Raw genomic sequence first — 10,402 nt, forward strand, 5'->3', positions numbered from 1 at the left:
AGTTTAAAAAAAAAAGAGAGACCAGCCTATGTTTTGAAACATTCTGGGATTCCCCTCGTGGCAGGGCCATATAGGCATCGTGTCTTGAGGACTCCTGTTACTGCTAACGTGGCTGTGAGTTCCAAAATAAAACTCAAACAGAAAGTCTGTAACACTACATGAATTTAGAGCCTATTGTGAGTTTCATACAGTGAGTCTCTCACTGTGAACTTCAACTACTTGGAAATGCCAAGGAAGTGAAAGTGCAGAAAAGCACTGTTTTATGAACTGGTTTCTGGGTATGCCAAAAGTTCACATCCTTCAAAAAATGGAAAGACATGTGGTTGTTTTAACACTTAAGATAAAAAAAAAAATTTGGACAAAGGTAGCTGCTTCTCACCTCCAAAAGTAAATTGGAACAGTATGATGCAAAACAAAAAATAAAACATCCTGAAGAACCTTGAGAGAGAGATTTAATGAGGCAGTTTTTAACACCTACAAGCTTGATGAGAGCCCTCTCTCCCTTCCTTCTGATATTTTAGCCTAAATGACAGAGGTAATGTAAAAAAGAGCAGTTGGCCAAAGGAAAGCCCATGACAAGCTGCACAGAATGTTGATAAAAAGGAAAAAAAAAATCACAAACCCAAGAACACTTGCACTCACTTTTCCCTATCAGTCATTATTTTAAATTCCTTAATAAATAAAACAAGCACAAATCCCCCAAACCTTTCTATCTTAGCGTGCTCACTGCTCTTTGGCCTATCAAAGGAGCTTGCTCTAGCACCAGCTTTATACGCTGTTATTAATATCACTGCTAATTAACAGAGTCACTTGCCAATGCTTACCTGCTGTTATTCCTGTTGTTGCCCCTCTCCACTGTTGCACAGTCATTTGCTCAGGCAATGCAGGTTTCACCACAGGGAACCTACCAGGGTGTTTGTGAGTATGTCTGATCAAAATTCAGGCATGTCTGTGTCAGCTGCTCTCGCCCACAGTTGCACAAGACGCCTGTGTCCCTTTGCCTAACTTGGCCATCAAGTCTAACTTGAACATGTTAGTATCTCACGTGGGATTAAAAATTCAAGCATTGACATGAGATAATAAGTTTCAACAGCAGCCTGGGCCTCCCTCAGAGTTGACATTTACTAGTTGTTTCAATGTGTACCAGAGCATGCGGATTTCTCTTTCCACTCCAGAGAAGCTCGTGCAGCTCAGCACTGACACAGGGTGCAAGTGCTGAGGAAGCTCAGGTCCTCTGAGGCACTGGTTCCTTGGTCCTGACTGAAAAGGGAAAAAAACCCCAACTATTTAAGGTCAGACTCTGCTTAGACACCTTCAGAAAGTCCCTCCCACGGCATAGCTGGGACCATATATTTGCATTTGGAGCAGCCTAAGGTGGTGTTTTCCCAGCTGTTTCCTTTGCCAGTGATGGATTGGGCCATTGGCGCTTTCCAAGCTGTGAAGTTGGCTACCACATCATACTGCAGGGGATGAGCATGCCTCATTTCACAGCCGGGCTTTTACCCCTGCCAGAAAGATTGTGTTGGCTCTGGACTGCTTTTCTCCCAGAGAGAAGGTGGGAAATGGGGTGGGGGGTACAGCCTGTTCACACACAGGTATCCCCCAAAAGGCTAAGTGGTGTGTCAGGGCCCCCACACTCAGTGTGTGGCTACTCCCTGTGGGGATGGAGGTGGCATCTTCTCTTTTTGCTGTTTTGCTTTGCCACGGCCACTGCTTGCCTGTGCCCTTGCGTGATGCCCAAGGGGGTCGCTGCTGGGCCATGGAGCATCCTGGGGTTGGCCAGAAACAACCATCACCCCAAGCCTGGTCTTGCAGCACAGCCCTATGTGGTGCCACTTGCAAAAGAAACTTGCCTGCCCATGCTCCCTTCACTGTCACTGCTGCAGATGGCAAGAGCCAAACCCACAGCTGTTCTCAGGCCATCTCCGGCCAGCAAATCTTCCTCACTGGCACGAGAAACTCCAGACCATATATTCCTTTAAATCATCTTGCCAAGGGCTGGGCTGCCAAGGGCTGGGCGCAGGTATGGGGTGCGGTATGAGAACCAGCTTGGCAGAACAGCTCACCAAAGGAAAAGGCAAAAAGAAAACCCCACTGGGTGCCAAATGCCCTCACTGTGCCAGGCTGCTCCCCGGTGTTTCTGCTGTCCCTGCAGAGTGTGGACCAGTCCTGCACGCCTTCGAGGACAGCTCTGCCTCTGCTTCCCCTCCTCACCCTACGCTGACCAGTTGCTCCTTCTGGTGTCCCTGCCACCCAGCTGACAGCAGCATTTCCCGCCCAGCGAAGCAGACTGTTCTGCTGCAGGCTGCATGTGGCTGTTTCAGCAGAAAGCTCCTGGGCGAGTGCTGGGCATGGGGCAGCTGCACCAAGCCTGCACCACCCCCGGGTGAGCGGTGCTGTGCGACCACTCGCTGCACTTCCCCTTTTCCGTTCTGTTCTCATTTTTATCTCGCCCCTCCTGATCAGCCCCGACTCCCTTTGTGCTGAAGCAGGGCGAGAAGACTGACGTGATTTTTTCCAAAGCCCCCGGCTAGTTCTGGGACCCGCAGCACAGGGCCCCGGCAGGCCAGCCAGGCAGCAGCAGCTGCTCCCCCAGAGACGGGGAGAACAATAAGAAATACCAGATCTGCCGCAGGAATGCGTGAGATACCGTGGCGGGGGGCTCTGGTGAGCCTGGGCAGGATTTGCTCACGCTTGGCCGTCGACCAGAGGTTGCCATTCGCGCGGCCCCGCCGTCGGGCCGGGGTGACTCGGGGCTGCTCCGCAGGGCCCCGCCGGCCGCGGCCCCGGACGCCAGATGGCAGCCGGACACCGCCGCACGGCCCCGCGCAACGGCTCCCGGAGCCACGGGCTCCTCCGCGGGCCTGGCATCAATCCCATCTGCGGATGCTGCCTGGAAAGGCAGATCCACCCCGATGCGGTACCACACGGGTTTTACAGCTGAGCTGGTAGCGTGCTCCGAGCTGCGTCACTTGTGTACGTGCAGCGGCACACTGCTCCTGCCGGAGGAGAAACCCGCTCTGCCTCCGCAGGGAAAGCGCACGCAACGCCAAACCAAAGCCTTTTCTTAGGGTCTGGATGACTTCTCACCAAAGAAAGGCATAAACCAGCAGATTACACACCCCGAGGCTGCCGGCATACCCAGCCAGCACAGTGCGGAGGGCTCCTGCCTAACAGCAAAAGCTGAGCAGCAGCGACGCCTTCACCCCTCACGCGCTCTGGGCACACTGGTTGCCCAGATTTATTCAGGTGACTGAAACCAGGGTCTGCACCCACAGCTGCAATAGCCTGACAATAAGTTGAGTGTCACACAGTTACTCTGTTGGGTAACATTTTCCCTCAAAGACTCATGAACTTTAATCCAATTTTGAAATGTAGGGGAGGCTAAATTGGATAACATTAGCTCAACTGCTCATGTCATAAACTCTTTGAGAAGTGGGACTGGAGGGTTTTTTCCTCCAGAAACCTTTTGTTGGCCCATAAAATCCTTGTTTTTTCTTAACTCAGATACCAAAAGGGGGAGTTTTCAACTTCTGAAAATAAAGACACCATGATGCCTGCAGGGTATTTGTTTCTCCATAGGAGCATGAACCTGGTGGTTTAGTTTAAGGGAGACTAATCTAACTCTCACATTTTCTACATTCCTCCTTTTCCTGATACATCAAGATCGACAGGTTTGAACTGTTGTTTTAATGAAAACCTACTACTCCTGAGAGGGTTTCCTGTTTTAGAAAGATGATATTTCAGAGCTACAAAATGCCAAAAATTTGACTTGCTATCACCTTCATCAGGTCCCTTAACCTCCTTATGCCTCAACTGCCCACTGATGAAATGTGTGTGATACTTATCCATAAAAAAAGCACACAGTCTAATAAACATTTGCAAAATACTCAGCTGTCCCTAAAAAGAGAGCTCTCTGAGCAATACTGTGATAAACTGAAATTGTGCCCAGGAGGTGTAAATCAGAGATTGCTGTCTGAGGGCTTGGAAAGGGCCACATGTACCAGGGCAACACCTGCATGACCAGAGCCCCCTGGCACCATCTCCTGCCACCACCTCGCGGGGGCACCTCCGGCTCGTCCACCTTCACGCATGGTCCACGGCAGCTAGAAAACCTTTTTGAAGCTCTTGGGTAAAAACCACATATTGAAGCAGCCTTTAGCTCTCTAATTAAGTGGAGTTAAATCACCATGTAGCTACCCTCAAAGTGTCAGGAAACTTAAGCCAGTAGTCATAAAGTCATGCTGTGCTCCAGACAAGCCCTCTTTCATCATCTCTAATTCAGGATGTTGAATCAATCCCAGGTAGGTTTTCCCCTCCCTTGTGCACAATGGAGCCCCAGAAACATCCTGGGGTAAACCTGAACATGTCTGACCTGGACATTCCATCGCTGCACAGTTTTCAGAGCTTAAGTTCTGCACCTCACAGCAACAAGTTTTGCAGGTAGGAGCAAATCACTTGTTGGAGACTCAAGTATTTGTATTAAACTTGCAAGTACAACAGGACTCCCTGAATATGTTTTTGGTCTTGGAAACTGATCTTCAGCTCCCAGTTTTGTTAATTCTGCAATCCAAAAATTTTTTTTTACTTTTTTTTTTCTTGTCTGCTAAAGGCAATTAGGTTTTTCCAAATGTTTTAACAATTTAGAGGCTCTAATATGTAAAAACACTTTCCTGTGTTACAAAAGTTTCTCTGAATTGTAAAATGCATTACAAAGGGGAGAGAGCCAGTCCCTTGTACGTTGCTTGGGTTGCTCTCCTAGCAGAAAATGACCACTGGCAGCTTGCAAGGCATGGAAAAAAGATATCTCCCAGATCCTGGAAACACAGTCAAAGCTGCCTTAGCCGGGCAAACTGGCACTGCTTTCTCAGCACTAGTCCCTGGAGGTGCAGGTCTGCTGACGTCAAGGCTGTCACGATTCCAGGGCTCAGAGTCCTTAGAATATTGTATCTGCAAGCCCTAGTCCAGCCCACTGAACAGAAAAGCTCTTTAAATGCTTCTGATAGGGACAGCTGGGACATGAGAATTAAGAGTGCTCCTGACACTTCCCCACTCACCTGCTCCAACTGCGCAGCCAAATGTTTTCGGGATCTCTGAAATATGCACTTTGAGAAGCCAGTTGCTTTCCTATTTGACTCAGAAATCCTCCTGGAACATTGCTGCTTCCTGTCTGAACTCCTCTTTTAAAGCCAGGTTTTCTTCCTGCTATGCCAAAGAAGCCTACAAAAAAAGGAAAAGACAGCAAAGTTCAAGAAAGCACTTATCTGATATGCAAAAACTTACAGGTGCAACACGAAGGAATGCACAATGCTCAGGATTACATGCCCATAAGGAGAATGGGAAAGGCACTAATGATTTTCAAAGCTAGGCTCTCACTTGTTATTTCTATCTGGCTATTATTTTTGAGAGACTTTAAGAGTCTCTCTGAGAGACTTTGTCAGGGAATGCTTCCTCCTTCCTACAGAGGAGCATTGCTCTTATCCTTTGTGTTTCAGGTAGATGAAGCACTTCATAAGCTGCTTGCTGACGACTGCTCAAGGGCTTCTTGAGGGTGGAGGGAGGTTGAGACATATCATCTTGCTGGAAGAGCTGGAGCAGAGCCAGCAGCGACGATGAACCAGCCCTGCAGTGGTGCGTGCTGCTGGTGGGGTGGGATATCGCTGCCCCCCGAGAACTGCCGATAAGCAGCTTCGCCTTCTGGCACAGCAGCACAAAGCTGCATGTGGGCTCATTTTCTGTTTCCCCATGTTCTGCAGTGCAGACATCCCCCAGGGTCCCCAAGTCGCAGGATGAAAAACTCATTCCTTTTGGCTGGAATCCTGAGCAGCCATGTGCACATGCTGAGCATGGAGCATGTGAGTAGCAACACTGATCTCCGTGGAGCGATCCACATGCTCCAGCCCCTGCACATTTGGGAGCTGGGGAGAGAAGGACACTGAGTTCTTTGGTTGCCTGTTTTACACACCACTGGTGGGGATCCCACCCAAGAGAGCGCTGTGCAGCAGGATGGTGCTCAACTACATAGCTATTTTTATTTCCATCACTTGTGGCCTTGCTGAGACCTGCTATGAATTATCTGGGATATTACACCCCAGACAAGTCGAAACAACAGGTCTTGCTGCAGACTGTCTGTGCTTAGTGGGATGATTTAGTTACTGCTTTCCCCCCACCCCGTCTTCTTCCTTATTCCCATTAGTGACACGCTGGCTGCAGAGAAAAGTTATTCATGCTCTAGAAATGTAATATTTACTCAAAACAATTTTTATTTGGCTTGGCTTCTTCCCAGTGCCATAAAGTGATAGCCAACCCCAAGTGCTTACATAGACAACATGTGCATCTGAGTCATATTTATGATCCCAGTTATAAAAAGCACACAATCTTGTTGTTTAGTGCAATAGGATGGGACTGAAGGCATCAGCACGTCTTGAGCATAGGCTGTCTCTGGAATTTGCAGAAATTTGCCATGCTCCAAATTTAGAACTTGTGGGTGGAAGCTCAGGCAGGAGCCAACTTTTTATACCATTACATCACAGGAATTAAGGGCTTTGTGCCAAGGATCCAAGGAAATTAATAAAGAGCAGAGGCTGTCCAGCTGTTTGAATTTAAAGTCATGGCAGAGAGGTAATTATTAATAAAAGTGGCTTTATTCAGAACACAGTAATCTCATTGCTTAAATTGAACATATCCCATCTCTTTACTGCAGCTTACTATTCTGTTGGAACTTGTAAAGATAACAGTAAGGAATTAACATCTGTAAGAGATAGGCCCAGTGAAGCTGAGATCGCTCTCGACAGAGAGACATGCTTCAGCAGTAACTTTATAGCTAAGTAATGCTCAGTGAGCACACGTGTTTGCCAGTGGCATCACGGCTCCCCTGGCTGGAGGAGGTGGCTGGAACGTGGCGTGCATTTTTCCAGCTAAAACACACATCGTCTCAAATGGACAGCGATCAAAGCCATATCCAGCTAATTTGAAGAGCAATTGAATTTGTTTGACCTCCCCGCTCTGGGGCAGCCAGCATAAGCTCAAATGTCACAGCCTCCCAGGAGCCGATGGTAAAGCATCAGGGCCTGTTACCAAAAGGCACGGGATGACCTGACTGACCCTCCAGCCTGTTTGGGAGGCACTGTGCACGTCCACAGCCCTGGCAGGGAACAGTCCTGTGGGCAGAGCATGGCTGGGGCTTGGGCAAGGGCAGTACCGATGCTGGGAGGGGGCCATTGCCTGTGCATGTTCAGGCTGTGCCCTGACAGACCACGAAGCCCCGGTCTGCTGGATGCTGCTTTTCTGCACCTCAAGCGCACAGCGCACGCAATAGGCACCTTCCTAGCTCCAACAGTGAATCTGCAGCCCCCAGCAGGGCAGGCTCCACAGAGAAAAACAATGGGGTCTGCACACAGAAAAGGGTTGTGGGATTTAGGTGCTGAGATTCTGCATGCTGAGGGCTAAATACAAGCTTGCCACAAAATATATAGTCAAAAGAATACAGTAGCATCTTTAAAAAAGGGGCTCTCCTGATGCTTAAACCACAGAAATGTTGGTATGCAGCTTCAGAGATTTACAGCTTATACTCTCCTCAGTGGTATGCAAAAGCTATGAATAATTAAAAATTTAGCTTTGGGTTCTCTAGGAAGTTCCCTATTTCCATTTTACAGATAAACAAACTGCGGCGAGAAGCAAGTAAAGGCTTCTTCACTGAAGCAATATTGTCAGAAAACCAAACATTAGAGTTCCCAAAGAGGTGCTTCTACACCGCAGGTATCACATCATGCATGCACATGTATTTTTTGCAGCAGCACATATCAAAGGGCTTTACGCATCCATGCCTCACTGTGATCCAGCACAGCAAAGATCGGGATCAGCAACTCCCAGTATTCCCTGCTTTGGTCTAAGCACCCCCACACATACAGCATCCCTTTCTCCAGGGAGAGCAAATAAATAAATAAATAAATCAATCAATCAATCACTTCAACCACCTGTCCACAGGGTGACGATTTCCACAATGGGAAGACGACAGTTACTAGCAGGGAAGGGTAAGGGATAAATAGTATAAATCAAGTCATTCTCTGTTTCTTAAATGTGGTGTTTCCACCTGCAAGACAAGCATGTGTGTGCAGGGGGTGTTACAAGAATTCAGGCTGCTCTGGATTCAACATGCTCTATTACTAGATAACCTTCTTGTATTTTACCTAGAAAAGTATGATGCCAACCACCCATTCCTGCCAGAGAACCCACTGAGAGATACTGCCCCTGCTCAAGTACAACGCTTCAGTGCTATGTATTTTTTCCCCAGCATGGAGCTGATCACACTGGACTATGTATTTTATTTTTTTTGTGAATAGCTGTGAACATCTAAAGACTAAAAACCCCTCAGTTTTTTTAACATGCCATTTATAGTTGAGATGCCCCCCTGGGACAGGTGACTCACAGAGGTCGGCTGAGGCGGTGCAGTGGGTGAGGAGAGCCTTCGCTGTGCTTTGCTGCGTGATGGGAGATGTCTGTCGGAGAACCTGGAGCTGGACTGGCTCCTGGGCCTGGCTTGTCCACGTGGCTGCATGCCAAAAGCACTGACATGGCTCTGAAGCATTCTCCACTTCAACAAAGAATAGCATGAGGAGACTCTGAGGAGGGACAATACATGGTTTTACTTGACTGCTAAAAATACCTGCAATATGGGGCTTAAAAGGAGGAATGGACTTTATTAACTGGATACCTTGAAGAAAAATTTAAAAATTATTATCAGGGACAGAAGGCACTGCAAAAACTATCAGCTGATATTTGCCATGGTAAAAAGACAAAAGATTCCTCTTTTCTTACTTGAGTGTCCTGAGGTAGGTTCAGTTTGAGAAGTGAAGTAGCTGTTTTACCTGCAGTCTCGTGCTATTACTCCACAGCTTTTCAGTGCCTGCTCCATCTCGCTCTAGAAAGAGTCTGCAACCACATGCCACTGCCCCTCTGACAGAAGTTGGAAGAAAAAAAAGTCAGCCAAATGAGCACTCTCAAGGATCCCATCATGCATGCCAGAAGCTGGGAATGACTACCAGGGCCAGACAGTGGATACTTGTTGTCCTCAGCCCTTCCTTTCAGATACTGCAGGATAGTACCCTCACTTCCTGAAGCAATGCCCCAGACAAATAACTGTAATAACCAAGTGATTCTATGCGAAGAGATAAACAGCTTGAAGAAGCTACAACCCAACAAGTTTGTAATCCATGGCTAATCTTCAACTCTCTTCCTGCTGAAGTCAGCAGCAATCTCTCCCACCTCATCTGTAATTGTTAGAAATACAGCAAACAGTGTAAAATTCAGAGACCTTGCCCATTTTTACAATTGGGCAAGAGTCAGATTTCCAGAATGCTGTTTATGCTGCATAGAAAATTCCTTCCCAGAAGTCCCTGCGTCTCCAGCAGACAATCCCTTATTTCACTACTAGTTCTAAATCCCCCCCCCCCTCCTCTGTACAGAGTTTTGTTTTTAAAACTGGAGTTTAAAGCCATTACTTTCTGTAAGAAAGTTTGTTTTAAAGCAGAGTTTGGGAAAGGGACATTTAAGAAACCATTACATTGTTATTTCAAAACATGCTAACCCCCAAAAAAGCTGCCTATTAACTCACAGGGAATTCTGATTAAAGTAGGTGTCCTTATAAGACCCTCCGGCAAGAAATTCAAATGAAGGGAAGGGGAGGGGAAGAGATTTTTAAGTAAACAAGTGAGAAGAGCCAGGGAAAACAAGAGCAATGAGCAGAGTCTCAGGTGGCTGACTTGGCAGAGTGGGGCGTGAAGGAAGGAAGAGGCTGTGGGACAACGAACTGCTGGCGTTTACAGTAGTCGAAGAGTCTCCAGAGCTTGTGACATTAACCACGAGTTGCTTAACCATACTGTATGCTCCTTTTCTTTCACATCCAGCCCCAGTCATGTGGGTAAATCCCTCTTGGAAGCAAGGGGGTGGACGCAGGTGCATGTGGGTGGTGGTGTGGACGGTGCTGTTTGGGAGAGGAAGAGGACCGGCAGAGGGGGGGTTTCACTGCCCCTTCAAATTCCAGGAGTCATGATGAGAAAAGAGAACTCCTGACTGAGGTCTTGCCCCTGGATGGGAGAGGGCTGGTGAGTGACATTAGGGACTGAGGTACTGCCCTGTGGTGTAGACAGGGCCAGTGGTAGCTAGAACGTGGTGTTTTCTGGTTTTTTTTTGTTCCCGAATTCCCTGGAGGCCTTCAAGTGCCAGAAGAGAATGATGAGACGGAAGAAATGGTGTGTTTGCCACTTCCCAGTGATGGATGCAGGAGAGCAGGGGATGCACTAGCAAAGAGGCAGATGTAAGCTGGCACTTCAGAGATCAGCTTGTTGCTGTGGCTTTCTACCAAGCATCAACAGTTACTGTGAAAGACAGGCTTCATTCATGT

The sequence above is a fragment of the Athene cunicularia genome, assembly GCF_003259725.1.
Source record: "Athene cunicularia isolate RWA chromosome 5 unlocalized genomic scaffold, athCun1 chr5_part3, whole genome shotgun sequence".
NCBI lineage: Eukaryota > Metazoa > Chordata > Aves > Strigiformes > Strigidae > Athene > Athene cunicularia.